Source organism: Leuciscus leuciscus, assembly GCF_965113295.1.
Source record: "Leuciscus leuciscus genome assembly, chromosome: 11".
Taxonomy (NCBI): Eukaryota; Metazoa; Chordata; class Actinopteri; order Cypriniformes; family Leuciscidae; genus Leuciscus; species Leuciscus leuciscus.
The window spans coordinates 6,456,322-6,473,089 of record NC_138735.1 but is presented as its reverse complement, the minus strand read 5'-3'; the positions used below and the strand labels follow the sequence as shown (position 1 = coordinate 6,473,089).

The following is a 16,768-nucleotide window of genomic DNA, read 5'->3' as shown; positions in this document are numbered from 1 at the left end:
TTCCTGGTTTGGTAGTTCTGTTTATAGAAACTACATATCGCGCGATCAGACCAGAATTCGCGAGATTACATGGGGCCTCGTGACGTCAGCTGTCAGTCATGACCGCAGCCGTTGCGCAACAAATCCGGACCTGGTGGGTATTGACGGACGACGGAACACGGAGCTGTCACGCAGCGGAGCCGTTCCGCAGCCGTTACGCATCTGGTGGAAATTAGGGGTGCTCGTTGCGACATGGGCTAACGTTCCAGTGTGTGTTCGCTCACACGAGCGAGAAGCGCTCTTCATTCAAAAGAACGCGCCGCCGCGTTTGTCGAACACTAATTCAACATTCTAGAATAAAACCTGGCTTTAGAACAATGCATAGCGCCACTCGTCGTGGTGTGCCAAAAAATTTACAATACTTTAGTTTCATTTATTTCAGTGTTAATGTTTGAGTTAAAAAAATCCTCTACAGATTAAATTAACACAAAGTCGGCTATAAGAATCCTTTATAGGCTACGAAAAAAGCAAAGGGCTTACAGTCTTAACATTTAGGCTACTTTGCTTAAATTCGATACATTTATTTTCAGTAGGGCCTAATACATTTGTAGGGATGTAATTTCAGTATGCTTTACCAACGCTATGTATTCAATTAAAGTTCCAAGAGGTCTGGTCTCTATATTTCCTTCCCAGCTGACACTAATATGCAAGTGCACAGCAAAAATCACAACTTGTGCTTGCTGCGAACGCAAGTTATTTAAGGTGTCTCAACTGTACACAGTCTACACTACAGTGTGAATTCGTTACAAGGTTTCATTTAATTAAATTAATGTGCACCAATTTGTACAAATAGAGTCTATAGGCCTACTATACTGTTGTAGCCATTAAATAATCTCATTTAGTATCATATTTGTTAAAATATTAATGTTATTTTTTTCCATCTATGTTGAATATGAAAGTGAACAGCACGAGTAAGATAGGATGCATTATATCGAGAGACATGGAGCGGGTCAGACATGATTTTGACCACTTCATTAAGTTTTGTTTTGTAGAAAACCTTTCTTTAAAGTGAATTTCGTTTTCTATAAATTGTATCTTAATTTTAATAAATTTTTCATCAACCAAGTGCCTGGGTTTAATAAGTAAGAGAAGCAAATATAACAGACACTAATCATGGAGGCGCCCGCGCGGTCACTTGCATTGCACGTCAGCTGGAGCGCATCTCATCCTCCTAACTTAACGAAACTCAGTGTATGCCTCACAGAGACATGATAAATACATCAAATACACAAAGCTTGAAATGTCTTCAAACGAAATAATTCAAAACGAAAAGAAAAAGGCTACTCTCTGATTATGTCTGTATGTGCATTTCTCTCTAGGTGCGTTCACTACAAATATGGCGATCGTCAACTTCATCTTTGCAGTCGACACTGTCAGAAAACACTAGTTTATTGATAAAAATCAATGCACGCATCACCGGATTTACAAATACACATATTGCTTGTTGCACGCACATATTATGTCGAAAAAACGAAATATTATGTTGAAATAACATTATTAATAATAATACATCTTTTAGAATATTTGATTAAATGCTGATTGTTGCGCTTGTTCAATTTAATAAACTTAAAACTTTAATTGTGATAATTAAAATAATTGAAAATTAAATATTTAGTGGCCAAGTTTTGCTAATTTATTATATAGGCTATTATATGCCTATTGCCTATATTAAGTAGGTCATATTAAGACAAGGCATATATTAAGTTATTTTAGCTGTTATGAGAAAAATAAATCTAACGAAATCTAAAATCTAAATCTAATAAATCAAAAAAAAAAATCTAACGCCAATTCAACATGCCAGAATAAAACCTGATTTTTGAACAATGCGTAACGCCACTCGACCTGGTGTGCCAAAACACTACATTTTAAACTTCAATTTTTAATTCAAAACAATCTCAAAACGCGTTGTGACATTTTTTTAAGCAGTAGCCTAGCCTATATAAGGGCATTGAAACCAGGATCTTAACTAAAACGAATGTATTTTTTTTTTTTTAAGGACTGCTTTTGAAATCACTATAAATTACTATGAAATTGTATCGCTCACGAGAGCTCTTCATTTATCTAATTCCTCAATAGAATAGTAAAAATATTCAGCGTCATTGCTCCTAATATTGTCTCTATTTTTAACTTTTGATTCTATTTTTTCAGTTCTAAAATTGATTCTATATTTGGTTCTATTCTGTTGTAGCCTAATAGGCCTATTTATATATATGAAAAATATGCCTATTAGGCTTAGGGTTTTATATTTAACCCACTTACATTTTAAAATACGGCAATTGCTGCTGTTTTGCACAATGTCCCTTTGCGCCACCTGGCGGTCATTTCGGGAACGACTTTGAAATGCGGCTGGTTTATTTTCGCCGCGGTGATGTAATAGGCATTCTGGTTGTCCACCATCTGTACGTGCACGCCTGCAATCAAACGCCGTCACAAGACAAGATGACGCTATCTGGCTATCCGCTACCATTCTCCATGGCGCTCTCGCTCTGCTGGCCGCCGCCTCCCTCCGCGTGAGCCCCGGCCTGAGATTGAGGTAAAGCTCGAGGCAAAGCCTTCCTAGCCCGCCTAGGAAAACAATGGTGTTCGAGTCCCGCTGCGGCCAGACTTCCACCAAAACTTCTCGCTCGTTCAGTTCCAGAAAATGCGACTGTTCCAGTGTATTTTGCAGAAAACAAGCCGGTTCCACAGCCCGTTTGCCTGCACACAAACGCCGTTTTCACGTCGGCCCAGATAAATCTCATAAAGAGTGTATTACTGGTATTCCGGCCACGGCTGATGGTGTTATGAGTGTAGTAAAATGCCCATGCCCAGTGCTCATTCCTACACACAAGCACAGCCCGCCACATTTCAGGGCTCGCCCACATGAAATCGGCTCATGTCGATTGTGCATTAAATGTAGTGAATGTGCCCACGACCCAGTGCCCACAAACACTACACACTGCATGTCCCACGGTTTCTGTAAAAACGAAACCAACGCACATACAGTCGGCTCAAGCCGACGGCATCCTCAGTGTAGTAAATGTGCCCGCGCCCACATTCACTCACAGACATGACAAGCCCAGGGCTCGCACAAATAGAATCGGCTCATGTCGATTGTGCGTTAAATGTCCGGCCACTGCCGATGGTGTTATGAGTGTAGTAAAAATGCCCACGGCCCTCGCGCTCTCTCAGCTACCCGCCGTAAGAGAGTCGAGCACGGGCAGGCTGCCAGCTGTTATCAGCGAGCCCCCCGCCTCGAACGCTGCAAGCGCGGTGTCTATGTTACAGCAAACCGAAGCTCTCCGGCCACCACTATGTCACAGCCAGAGCCCAGTTCTCATTCAACCCCTAGCTATTCATGCAAATGCGTGGGCAAAGCTTCCTGGGGTATCAAAATGGGTGCTGACCATTATAGAAAGAGGCTATTCGCTACAGTTCGCTCGACGCCCCCACCGTTGCGCGGATCGAAACCACGGTAGAAAAGGAAGTAGCACATCTACTTCGAGCCGAAATTGCGAAACTGTTGAGCTAAGGGGCCATAGAGCCTTTATCTCAATCTCAGAGCGAAGGGGGTCTACACAGCAGATATTTTCTGGTACCGAAAAAAGACGGGGGTCTCAGACCCATTCTAGATCTAAGACAGCTGAACAAAGCGCTTTCAAAACGGCGGTTCAGAATGCTCACGACCAGGAAAATCCTCTCGCAAATTCGCCAAGGGGACTGGTTTGTGTCAATAGATCTGAAGGACGCATATTTCCAAATACAAATAGCGTCACGTCACAGGCGATTTTTGAGATCCGCCTTCGAGGGCCAGGCATATCAATACACAGTCCTACCGTTTGGCCTGTCCCTAGCACCCCGTACATTCACGATGTGCACGGACGCAGCCCTCGCTCCCCTGAAACTTCGGGGAATGCGAGTTTTGAACTACTTGGACGATTGGCTGGTTCTAGCTCAGTCACACTCAGAGCTCATAGAACACAGGACCTTATTACTCGAGCATCTCGAGAATCTGGGTCTCAAAGTCAATTGGGCGAAAAGTTCACTGTCTCCCAGTCAGAGAATATCTTTTCTGGGCACAGAACTGGACTCGCTGTCTATGACAGCTCAGCTATCGCCGCAGCGCAGACTGGATATTCAGCGCATGACAGAAACCTTCCGCCGCGACGCTATAGTCCCGCTCAAAAAGTTTCAAAGGATGCTGGGTCTCATGGCCTCAGCATCAGCAGTTCTTCAGCTGGGTCTGCTTTGCATGCGCCCGCTGCAGTTCTGGCTAAAAGCGCAAGTACCGCGCCGAGCGTGGACTTCCGGTCTTTTTCGCCTCAAGGTCGATCAGAAATGTGTCTCAGTTCTGAAACCTTGGAGAGCGATCAACTGGTGCCAGTCAGATGTAAGCCTGGGGACTTCCTCGAGTGTGAAGGTGGTGTCTACGGACGCCCCCACCTCGGGATGGGGAGCGCTGCTCGAGGGCAGACCGTTCTTCGGCCAGTGGTCAGAACGAGAAAAGCTTCTGCACATAAACTGCTTGGAAATGATGGCAGTCGACAACGCGCTGAGGCGCTTTTGTCCCCAGATAACAGGACACCACGTCTTGGTCCGTTCGGACAACATGTCAGTGGTGGCCTACATAAATCGCCAGGGAGGTATCAGGTCCTGAAACCTTTACAGGCTGACGGAACGCCTCCTGGTCTGGGCTCAGCACAATCTGCGCTCGCTGAGAGCAGCGCACGTGCCTGGCCACCTGAATGTGGGACCGGACAGACCGTCCAGGAACAATGTTCCAGCAGGGGAATGGTCTCTTCACCCGCAGACAGTCCAACTGCTGTGGGAGACATTCGGCAGAGCGGAAATAGACCTGTTTGCGTCTCAAGAAAACGCTCACTGTCCGGAGTTTTTCTCCAAGAGCAGGGATGCGCTGGCCCAGGCGCCCGCTCTATGCTTTTCCCCCCGTCGCGCTCCTACCTCAGGGTTCAGAGCGGATCAGGGAAAACGGATGCTCAGTGCTACTAGTGGCTCCGTTCTGGAAGAACCAGGCTTGGTTCCCAGTTCTGATGCAGCTGACGAGCGCTGCCCCATGGCCGATACCAGTGAGGAGGGACCTTTGGTCCCTACATGCGTGGGCCATCAACGGGTACCCGCTGACCTCCTGGAGGGAGTGTTAAACACGATCATGCAGGCTAGAGCCTCCTCTACGAGACGGCTCTATTCCTCAAAATGGTCTGTGTTCTCTAGCTGGTGCACAGCACGTGGCTTTTCACCCTCAAATTGTGGGGTGACGGAGGTTCTCTCCTTCCTACAAGAGCTACTGGATGAGGACAGAGCCCCATCCACACTCAAAGTTTACGTGGTGGCTATAGCAGCATTTTCTAAACCAACGCTTGGCCAATCACTTGGAAGAAACGATCTGGTAATTCGCTTCCTTAGAGGAGCTAAGAGGTTAAATCCTCCCAGACCTCCCTCAGTTCCCATGTGGGACCTTTCTACGGTCTTGGAGGCCATGAAGGGTGCCCCTTTCGAGCCGATCCAATCAACAGATATCAAACACCTGTCTTTCAAGAGAGTGTTTCTTCTGGCTCTCGCTTCAGTAAAGCGTATAGGGGACTTACAAGCGCTCTCAGTGAGCGCAACATGTATGGAGTTTGGGCCTAATGACTCGAAAGTCATTCTCAAACCGAGGCACGGGTACACTCCCAAATCCCTCAACACACCGTTTTGGTGATTTCCCTGTCTGCCCTGCCGGTCTCTAATGAGGAAAAACGCCAGCTTCCTTTGCCCGGTCAGGGCATTAAGGGTTTATGTGTCTCGCTCGTCTGTCTTCAGACAGACAAAGCAGCTCTTTGTCTCGTTCAACGGACGTTCTAAGGGACTTGCCGTGTCGAAACAGAGCCTATCCAGATGGATAGTCGATGCTATAGCGCTGGCTTACGCCTCTAAGGGCTTGCAGTGCCCGTTAGGTGTCAGAGCGCACTCCACAAGAGGCATGGCCTCGTCGTGGGCTTGGTCCAGTGGGATTGCCTTGCAAGATATCTGTATCTTCCCAGCAGCAGGCTGGGCCTCCCCGTCTACATTTATAAGGTTTTATAACCTAGAGGTTCCCGCTTTGCAGGCTAAGCTGCTTTCGGTCTAATAATTCGGTACTGTCTGCCCCGATGCTTTCGGCCCAGAATACTGAAACTGCTTGAGCAAACGCTCGCTGATCGATCGCGCAGCTCTATGGGCAGTGTGTAAGACCCACTATATTCATCAGACCAGGCCGAGTTTCGCCCTGGCTGTGTGAAACACTATCAATATAATTGCTCCTTATAGCAGTGGTTCTCAACTCCAGTCCTCGGGACCCGCTGCACATTTTGTATGTCTCCCTTATTTAACCCACCTGAACCAGATCATCAGCTCGTCAGGAGAGACTCCATGAACTGATTTGAGTGTGTCAGATAAGAGAGACATACAAAATGTGCAGAGCAGCGGGTCCCGAGGACTGGAGTTGAGAACCACTGCCTTATAGGATGCTATTTATTACAGGAATGATGCTATTCTAGCCACTCTTTCCTGGAGTTCCTTATGATCATGCTCTATATGAGCCCGGGCACTTGCCCTTGGGACTTTTGTGCTGGATCTTAGCATGCACAGCGTTTTACACTGTGTTCCCCTAGCGTAAGACTTAAGCAGTACGAGAGAACCACTCGTAAGAGAACGTACTCGGTTACTAACGTAACCTCGGTTCTCTCTAGAGAGTGAACGAGTACTGCGTATCTTGCCGTGCCTGCACATGCTCTGGTTCGCTCCGGCGATAAAAAACCAGTTAGCTAGCCTTTCGAAGCTATGTTTATAGCCCAAGGCCACGCCCGTTTCGGCGGGACGTGACGTATTGGGCGCGAAGCGCCCCCATTGGAGCTGACGTCACGAGAAGGCCCTATCGATAGGCTGCTGCAGTTGCCGCAGGGCAGCCAATAGGCGCGCGAGCCGTCTCGCCTGTGTCTGCATGCTGCCACAACGCGTTTTACATTATTTCAAAAATTAAGGATAATTTTTTGGCTTCAGTATCTCGCGGAAAAGAGATTTTCCCCTAGCGTAAGACTTACGCAGTACTCGTTCCCTCTCTAGAGAGAACCGAGGTTACGTCAGTAACCGAGTAAGTTTTTCTCACAAAAGTAGTGTTGTGTTTCTTATTCAAACATTAAATTCAGCATATATACATAAATGAACTCACCACATCCAGTTATTCACTTTCCAGCAATACGACGATGTAATTAACCTATCGATCGTCACAGGAGTAAAACGACTACAGAATCCACTCAATATCTTCTTCTTTTAACAATTCTGAAGAGATGTAAAGACTATTTTTATAGTTTTACTCAGTTATTTCTCAATTTTCTTGATGACTAAACCAGACGAATTTCTCTCAGACTTCTCCACTTTCCGGTCTTGCGCATCTGCTCAGTGGGCGGATCATATCAACAGTATTCTGATTGGCTGAACCAATAACCCTAAATATAACAAATAATTGTTCCCACACAATTTATTCTGCGAAAAGGGTTTGTTAACATCACCAATCTTTAATTATTTACGTTTTTGTGAACCCCATTAATTTACAAAAATATATTTTATAATACTGAATTAGTCTGGGTTACAATCGGGAGTCATTATCTCTACAGCAAAAGGCCTGCTACATAAATTATTTTTTATTTTATTTTTTTTGTCTGCCATTTATTAGTAATGATTTACACTGTTGATTTACTATCTATTTCCCTGACCATAGTGTACAATGTGTTATTTTTTGTATGTTCATGTCCTTGTGATGTGTGCGTCTTTGTCAGCAAAAAAAAACAAAAAAAACAACATCAACAAAAACCACACACACACAAAAAAAAAAAACGAACATTGTCTTTCGTCTTGTCTCGTCTGTCTCTCGTCTTGTCTCGTCATCTCACTCATGATCTGTGCCTTGCCGTGGCGAGTGAGTTTTTGAACTAAACAGGTCTTGTCTACTTGTGTTTGTGTGTCATATGAATAATATATATGTGCCCCATACATGGAATCAGAATGCCTACTGTATGTAGTAAATGGAAAATCTCTACAGCAAAAGGCCAACCGCTACATGCATTCGGTTTGTTTCTACCATATATTAGTAATGATTTACACTGTTAGTTTACTACTTACTATTTACCTGAGCATTCAGTATTGTGCAATATAGCATACAGAAGGTGAGGGACATTTTGGGGGGAAAGAAGTGCTGCATTTTATCATTTAAACATGTGACTTTTCATGAAAATTCTATAATCCAAGATGGCCGCCACCATATGACGTCATAATATGCTAATTAGATGGGAAAATGTAATCCCTACATAAACTTTGGGTCATCCTTAATATTTCTCTAATTTACAGAAAGTCTCTATCTTTTATCACTTTTAAGATATAGCCTTTTGAAATTAAGATGTCAAAATCGAACGTTTTAGGAAAAAACCTCTGGCGCCTAAAGGGTTAAGCTCAACTGATTGCAAATGCTCAAAGGGAGCACTCTGCAGGGCGGATAGAACCACTGCGAGGTCCCAAGAGGGAACGAGAGGAGAGCTGAGGAGGATTTAGTCTCCATGCTCCTCTCAGGAACCTGATGACCAGGTCGTGCTTCCCCATGAACTTACCTTCGACTGTGTTGTGATGTGCGGCGATAGCGGCAACATACACTTTGAGGGTGGAGGGAGACAGCCTTCGCTCCAAGCTATCTTGCAGGAAGGAAAGCACGACACTGATTGGGCATTTTCTGGGGTCTTCTCGGCGAGAAGAGCACCAGGTGACGAAGAGGTTCCACTTCAACACGTAAGCATGTCTCGTGGACGATGCTCTAGCGGAAGTGATTGTAGCCACCACCGGTGGTGGTAGGGTACTCAAACCTGCCTCATCCCGTCCAGAAGCCACAGGTGGAGGTTCCACAGATCGGGACGAGGGTGCCATAGGATGCCCCGTCTCTAAGAAAGGCGGTCCTTCCTCAGATGAATTGGCCAGGGAGGTGCTGTCGCGAGGAGTACTAGTCAAGTCAAGTCAAGTCAAGTATATTTGTATAGCGCTTTTCACAATACAGATTGTATCAAAGCAGCTTCACAGTATTAAATTAAAATAATACAACAAGGTTTGTTTCAAGTGGAATTTATTGATTGATCAAATTAAATTAAATATCCCTGTCTCCTCGAGTACTAGTTCGGAGAACCAGGTCCGAGTGGGCCAGTGAGGCACAACCAGAATGACCTGCTCCTCATCCTCCCTGATCTTGCAAAGGGTCTGTGCCGCCAGCAACTCGAGGCAATTGACATGCCAAAGGCGCTGGGGTCCTGACCAGGAGCCCGTGGCAGCATGTCCATTGCACATGGCACCCCAGCCCATGGTGGAGGCATCTGTTGAGTCAACAACATGCCTGGAAACTCGTTCTAAGGACACTCCGGCCCGTAGAAAGCTGAGGTTCGTCCACGGGGTGAAGGTCTGACGGCAGGTCGGAGTAACTGATACTCGGAGTGTGCCTTGTTGCCATGCCCACCTCGGGACTCCGGTAGGAAGCCAGAGCTGAAGCGGTCTCACATGAAGCAATCCGAGCGGCGTAGCTGTGGCTGCGGATGCCATATGTCCCAGGAGCCTCTGAAATAACTTCAGTGGAATCGCACTCTGCCCTCAAACTGTCTCAGGCAAGTCAGCAGTGACTACTTGCGCTCGCACGCTCTTAAGCTGCGTGCACATGGCGACAGAGTCGATTTCCATACCGAGAAAAGAGATCCTCTGCACGGGGGAGAGTTTGCTCTTTTCTCAGTTGACCCAGACGGGCTAGGTGCGAACTTAAAAACCTACGACTTTCGTGAAGACGCGAGGAGACAGGGCTAGCCCGAATGGGCCGCGTACTGATATGCCCGCCCCTCGAAAGCATACCGCAGAAATGGTCAGTGTCGAGGAAGAATGGAGACATGAAAGTAGGGGTCCTTTAGGTCGATTGCTGAAAACCAATGACAGGGGCATTGCCACGACCATGGTGTAGCAGACTCACCAGAAGCGGGGAGGAGACCACGTGAACTGAATCATGTAGCCGAGGGTTCTCGAGACCCAGCGGGACAGGTTGGGAAGCGTACTTCCTGATATACCCACGAGGTGGGGTGGAGTTACGCTATGCAAATTCCACAGACCCATGGCATTTCCTTGCCGTTGGCTCGTTTTGTAATACTCAAAGGTGAGAGGCTTTCTAAGCGAAACCCCATTCGCCGTCACGACGTAACTCGTAGTGACCACAAAAGGGAACAGACAAAGACAGAGTGAACAGGACAAACTAAATAGCAAACACAGATGATGATAATTAAGATGACACAGGTGATACAGATGAACTAATGATGGTAACCAGGGAGACAGACTAGTGGTGGGAAACTGAACAAAGGAACATGTGACAAATGACAACTAACTGAAAAGTGCATGAACACAGTAGTGACACAGAACTTCTGCATTTAGATTTCAATTTCAGTTTTATTTCCGTTAAAGTTTTTAGGGCTGTAAATATCCCATGCTCCTACAAATTACCTCTTCAGTTACCTTTTTAATTTACCTATAGATCAATCAACCAATAAGCAAAAAAAAAAGAAAAGAAAATCCTTGCCTAAAGCTCTGATATATTAGACAAAAGTCTATATTGTCATTAAAACTGTATTGTCCATAACATCCATCCATCCATCCATTTTCCAAACCTCTTGTCCTATGCAGGATTAAAGGCAGGGAAACACACTGGACTGACTAAATACATACATTATACATACATAGTAAAACATCTGGACACTTTACAATAAAGATGATTTGAGGAGAAAAAATAACTTGATTGTAATGAAAATAATGTCATAATACACAAAACCTAGTGGTACTAATTTCATTATCCAGTTGAAATGTGATCACTTTTTCATAGGTTTTCATAAAATCAACCCACATGCAGCCTACATATAGTATAGGCTGTTTTTTGCCCTCTTACAGATCTCTAATTAATCACAGGTCAGGAGAAAAGGGCCACAGCTGCCACAGGTTTCCCCCCTGAGTTTGTTTGCACTATAAATAAATCAGTTATGCCTGACTAATCTCTTTAATGAAAGTGTAAATGGTTTTGGAGCAGCAGAACCGCCGGGTCACAAGGATTATCATGCCACTTTTCCACAGCCTTGATGTTTAATTATAGAAAAGTTGTTATTTCCCTTCCTTATTATCACTTTCTGTGTTCACTGTGGACAGTGAGCGTTTGTGAAAGATCAAATGGAGAACAAAGTGAAGACCAATCTGCTGAGAGAAAGTGTAAAGGGGGCAAAGGTCATGGCAGTTGACTACATGCTAAAAAGGAATTCAGAAACAAAATGTCCTTAAAGGGATAGGTCACACAAAAATTTTTATTCTGTTATCATGTACTCTATATGAACCAGAATTTTGTTCTGCTACACACACACACACAGACACACACACAGACACACACACACACACACACACACATACACAACAAATAGTTGTAGCATGTTAATGGATATAGCACTGACTAGATGTTACGCTGCTGCTCCTGTAGAGCAAATTTGGACTGGCTACTGCTAATAGATATACAGACACGCTTCTGTGAGCATGTACGATATACTGCTGCATAAATAGACATCACAAATCTCGTATCAGATCAAGGCAGGTGGAGCTGGAGGTGGAGGATTTCAGAGGAACTCTGACATTGTGCAGCAGGACTGACAGAATTTCTTTAGCATACACATAACGCACATTTCTATAAATTCAAATCCATTAATGGATTGTTAGGCTGCATAAAGTAGGTCAAACAAAACCAGGAAAACTTCCCACAAGACCCAATATACTTGTTACATCGTAAGAAGAATGCCATTTACACTAATATTAGTCTGTCTCATTCTTATCCCGAGGTTAACGTAGTAAGCAGAATCCAGGCTGTACCCAGATCAGATGGTGGACCTGATGACCACAACATTGACCTGAATGTCACACAGTTGGGGACACTTAATATTCAACAAAATGATTGATCTGACTGCACTGACACTATGATGAACACTGAACTGAGCTTGACAATGACTTCACTGTTTCCTGTGAAGCTGCTTATAGCCGAATTTAACTAATTTATTAATTGATGATCTTTAAAATGGAACTGAATTAACACTGAACTGACTTGAACAATAACACTTTTCTTTTTTCACTTTTTTTTTCTTTTCTTTTTTACATTTTTATTTTTCTGATAATCACTGCAAAGCTGCTTTGTAACAATCTGTATTGTATAACGTGCTATAAAATAAAGGTGACATGACTGGCTAGTAAATGTTGAGCAAGCAATCTCATTGGCTGCTGAATCATCAGATGCCAGTCAGCTTTTGCCATTCGGTTATAATGTACTTGGATTGATATTCATTGTAAAATGTGTGAATGTTTGTCAAACCTTGGGTTGTTCCTGGCTGTGTATAACACCTACTGCTCTGCAGATCCTGATGGATCATGTTGCATCTAGTTTATTTTGTCTATTAGTATGTGCTAATGTGGCACAGTAAAATATAAATTAAATAAAAAATAAAAAAAGGATTCTAAGCTGTTAAAAATAGAAGCCAGTATTGTGATGCATTTAATCTGAGTGTTCTTCCTATCTAAGTTAACTGTGAAAGAAGATCAGACCGCCCCAAAATGGACGATAGGGCAAGAATGATTGTCCTGGCTCAGGAGAGCCCTAACCTTTTTTCTTTTGTGAAGGACTTTATGTGTCTTGCTGCCACCAGCGCCCTGGACGACAAGACCCTAAGGACCCTGTTCTGGATCAGGGCAACGATCCACCTCCATATCGACCTCCCAGACACCACAGGATTGGACTGGAAAGAGACCGTCATCGGGTGTCTGGAGAGCGTCGCGCCCCGATTCAGAACACAGCCAGACCCAGAGCCCGTTTCACCCTCGACCGCGGAGTACTCGTGTGTGCCCCCTGCAGACGGAGAGCTCCCACCCGCTGCATCACGTCAGCCAGAGCAGGAGAAGAGGACAGAGCTGACCCTCACCCTGGAAGTGGAGCCTCATGGCAAGTCTGACCAGGGGTGTGAGCCAAAGACAACAGCGGACGAGGGAGTCATGAATAAGGAGAATGAGGATCAACTTGTGAAGAATGTACAACTCACACCCTATCCCACCTGGTATTTTCATCATCACTGTTCCTGAACAGTACTAATGACTGTAGCCTATAGACTGTGTATTACTCACCGTCATTCCGTCAAGATCCTTACCACCTCCATTACCCCAGAACTCAGTCAGTCCTCCAGCCCAGCGGCTGCCAGATGTCAACAGCCATACGTCGTCTATGTGGAAGCCTTGCTATGATGTCGAGCCGCAGGTCCTGTTACCACCAGCAGTGCAGTGCGAGAGGATCCTACGGCTCCGCCTCCCGCCTTCGACCTCTTCGCTCCATCTCGGCCTGTCGGCTCCGTCTTGGCTCCTCCCACCTTCAGCTCCACCGGAGACCCTCGGACTTGCGATTCCACCGGGTTCCCTCATCCTGCCGGCCCCCCCTTAGTCAGTCATCACACCACTTCCGTCACGGACTTGCGGTCCTTCCGCTGCACTCTGTCCCTCCACCCCTACAACTGCAGCGGGTTCCTCCTTGCCCTCGGCGTCACCTCTGTCCTCCACCACACCAGCTCCAGTTCCTTCCAAGGTCGTTGCCGCGACATCGCCGAGATCTCCAGAGCCAGCGATGCCGCTGGAGTTCATTGGCTCTGCGCCTGCGGATCCATCGACAACACCTCCGTCGGCCATTCCCCAGCTGTCGCTAGCCTCGTCATCACCTGGACTCCTCCCTCCTTCGTTTCCACCATGGGCTGTCAGCACTGGGGAGCTCTGGGTCTGTGCCATCGGCCAAGCACCATCTTCGCCGCCAGGGGATCGTTGTCCCATCATCACCATCCCTGTGTCTCACCATCCGGTCTTCACCACACCTGTATCCAGTCGTCCTGCCATCACCATCCCTTCGCCTCATCCTGCCACCATCCCTCCTCTTCTGCCTCCCTGCATCGTTCCGCCATCTCCTTGTTCCCATCTGCTTGTCTTCGTCTTCCTATATAAGCTAATTGTGACATTCTGTGAGCAAAGCTGGAATAGAGTTTTTTCAGATTACTGAAACTTGCAGAAGGTTTTATTTTTTTTTATTTATTTTTTTTAGGTTGAAGATGATTGTGGTTTGACTTAAAATTCTACAATTCTTAAGACTCAAAGGCAGTGTTCCTGTAAGTCTAAAATCAGTCAATCAATCTATTACCTCAAATTATCCTTTTGTTCTGAAAAACTGGGATTTTTAAAAAAAAAGCCAGTTTTTGTTCCTCAATCAAACCTATTCAAAGGTCACACTAAGCAGTGGGCTTTGCACTGGCACAGGTTTGAAATAACTATGACATATCCCATATTCACAACCATTTATAGTTCTACATATTCCAACCTATTAATGGATGTTGTCTCATTTTCTCATCTATAGAATGCATGTATTTTTCTCTTTTCCTTTTGGTTTGGTTCAGAATTTCTCACCTAATAAGAAGACTTGGTGTATTTGGTGATGTGATTGCTGTCACAGCTTGAAAAGAAAATCACAAGAAAATGAGACGGCACCAATGAGATTAAATAAAGAGCAAAAGGAAACTTTTTCTTAAAGACCCTTTGACATCACTTAACGAGTACAATTGAATTCCTTGTATTGACCTGTTAAGTCTATAATACTTTGTGAAAGCAATCTATTAGCATTCCCATTCATCTCATTCGCAGTTGCTCACTGCCGCATGCTCTTGCCAAACAGCCAAACTTTGACCCCTTTGGTATTGATGTATTCCTTATGAAACATTAAAGAGGACCTATTATGTTTTTTTGTTTTTTTTTGTGTTTGAGTTGTGTTAGTAGTGTGTTGAAACTCGGTGTTTCAGGGGCAGCGTTAGGGGCGTTGTAAGGGCCGTTACATCTCTGACACACGCTTGAAGCAGTTGGCCAATCACAACACACTGGTCCAGCCGACCAATCAGACCACATTGTGCTTTTTGAAAAGAGGGGCTTCGTAAACTGAAAGTTGCTGAGAGACTGAGAAAGAGAGGTATTGCAACAGTAGCTATGTTTCCATCCAAAATTGGAATATTGCATAAAACATTTGCGTATAAAGCACTGTTTCCATCCCATGTGTTCAAGAGAACAAAATCGTCACTTCCTGGGAAACTGGTGCAAGATATCTGTACTAAAAATGGAAATTGCTGTATTTGGGGAAGTGAATACTTATTTGTATTTGGCTTTTTTTGGCTGTCATAAATGACTCTGAGCATGCAGATGAAACGCAATAAACGTCACGTTATCTTACATTTGGATGCCTGGTGTTTGGGAACGCAATCATGTGAGATGCTTCTGGGAGGGAATTAAACCAAATCAATTCGATGACTGACTTTGGCTCAGGCATTTCAGAATGATCAAACCAACATTTGAGATGCTGTGCAATGAAAATGATCTGCTGGTTAGTCCCGTCATCCAATCACCTCCAAAAGGATTTATTCAGTGTGTTTCCATCGTAGGTTATGCACATGCCTTCTTATCGTATAAAAAAGTATCCTCCTCAATTGAGCACATGCGGTTTTTATGTGCTTTTTTATTTTTTTTTACAAATTATGTGCATCTTGGCGTTTCCAGCAGGTTTTTTTTAATGCAATATCCCAAAATGCGCATAAAAATAGATGAAAATGTAGCTAATGTAAAATATGTGAAAAATAATGTGTCTGTTGATGAGTCATACAGTAAATATATATATATATATATATATATATATAGTCATACAGTAAATATATATATATATATATATATATGTATATATATATATATATATATATATAAATATATACTGTATGACTCATATATATATATATATATATATATATTATTTTTTATTATTAAATGTTTTAAGTATTTTAAGGCGAAACATTTGAAATAAAGAATGTATTAAGAAAACTAATATTCTCTCAGCGGCTAAACGTTCCTCTGGGTATTTCTCATGCTCAGGTAGGTGCCATTTGTGGTGAATTACTAGCTATTGATGCGATTTTAAGAGTGACATATGAATGATTATACATATTAGCAACAAAAAGTGAATACTTCATTTTCAACACCAACACTGCATCCCTCAGGTGAGCTTACAGGAAAATCAACTCACTGTGACCATCTGCCTCAGGTGCAGATGTAGTCTGAAGTGAATAATTGTGAAATGAATTGGGAATGCAAGAGCGTGTAAATTGGTTTTAAGCTGTCGGCTCCCTCTCTCACACTTTGCAGGTCCAGGGTGACTTGTCTCTTGGACCCCGTCCACTATCTCATTTCTTACTTGTCAGGTGTTGAGCTTGAAGGTGAATAGTGTGTGTGTGTGTGTGTGTGTGTGTGTGTGTGTGTGTGTGTGTGTGTGTGTGTGTGTGTGTGTGTGTGTGTGTGTGTGTGTGTGTGTGTGTGTGTGTGTGTGTGTGTGTGTGTGTGTGTGTGTGTGTGCGCATGTGATGAAATGTTCTGTGCAAGACTGAGCATGTGGTTGGTTTATTCAAGCCTGACTGGTTTACATGGTGAGAAAAGTCCATAAATAATGAGAATAGATTTGTTTCAAATCTTATGTGCTCTGGCTTACAAGATAAACTCTCTCATTGGGCCCCATTCAAGACTCAAGGTCTTCTGTTTCAGCAAGAAAAGTAAATAATATGTTTTTGACACATGG

General features: G+C 44.2%; 1 long non-coding RNA gene across 1 annotated transcript in view; it reads right to left on the bottom strand.

The window, feature by feature from the left end:
• Nucleotides 1-341: 341 nt before the first annotated feature.
• LOC309509630 overlaps nucleotides 342-16,768 on the bottom strand; it is a 119,349-nt gene continuing 102,922 nt past the window's right edge. Inside the window, exon 3 of the long non-coding RNA XR_014209952.1 lies at nucleotides 342-664. This is a non-coding gene — a long non-coding RNA (uncharacterized lncRNA). The remainder of the gene's footprint in view (nucleotides 665-16,768) is intronic.